Source organism: Elephantulus edwardii, unplaced genomic scaffold (genome assembly GCF_000299155.1).
Source record: "Elephantulus edwardii isolate Elephantulus edwardi_28Jun2011 unplaced genomic scaffold, EleEdw1.0 scaffold00102, whole genome shotgun sequence".
NCBI lineage: Eukaryota > Metazoa > Chordata > Mammalia > Macroscelidea > Macroscelididae > Elephantulus > Elephantulus edwardii.
In genome coordinates this window covers 12,013,600-12,014,654 of record NW_006399852.1, presented here as the reverse complement: position 1 = coordinate 12,014,654, position 1,055 = coordinate 12,013,600, and positions in this window count along the sequence as shown.

The window sequence follows — 1,055 nt, the reverse complement described above, 5'->3', positions numbered from 1 at the left end:
CAATTCCACTACTGGGAATATACCCTGAAGAGACCATAGCTGACATCCAAGCAGATATATGCACACCCATGTTTATTGCAGCTTTGTTCACAATAGCAAGTAGTTGGAAACAACCTGAGTGCCCATCAAGAAACGAATGGCTAGAGAAGCTGTGGTATATTCGCACAATGGAATACTATGCTGCATTAAAAATAAGCCTCTTTTAAATGATGATTCCAGTCGAAGTGTTTGAACAAACAGGTGCAGCCCTGACGTGTTCCCTTATCTATGCCAGGTAATTTTGGAAGACAGCTACCTGTCTAACCACCTAGAAGAGAATCATATCTGTCCTCATTCCAAAAAGAGATGAGTCAAAAGAATTCCAAAATTAGATGATATCATTATTATAAAACACAAGTATAATCTTGCTAAATATTACTCTTTAAAAAAACAACTGGAGCAACATTTCCAGAGGGAATTTCCAGAAAAGCAAGTTGAATCAGAAGAGGCTGTGGAATGAAAGATATTATTACAGATGTCAGGTGAATCTTGGCTGGAAGCAGGAACACGAGAAATATTTTTACTTGTGTTTTATTGACTATGCAAAGGCATTCAACTCTGTATGTCATAACAAATTATTAATAACATTAAGGAGAATGAGAAATTCAGAAGACTTCATTGAGCTAATTCATAACCTGTACATAAAGCAAAACAAGGCCTAGGACATTTTAATTATACATATTAGGATTATTTATATATAGAAAAAGGCATTAGTTAAAACAGAACAAGGGAATAATGTATGGTTTAAAATCAGGAAAGGTGTGTCAGACTTGTATTCTTTAACAAGTACTTGCTGGACAATGACTAGGGATGATAGAAAGAGAATTGATGTCTTTGAACTGTGGTGCTGGAGAAGAGTATTGAATATACCATGGACTGCTAGCAGAAAATCAAGGATTCTGAAGCTTCGTCTGACATACTTTGGGCCTGTTGCAAGGAGGGACCAGTCCTTGGAGGAGGACGTCATGCTTGGGAGAGTGGAGGGACAACACAAGAGAGGAAGACCCTTGATGAGA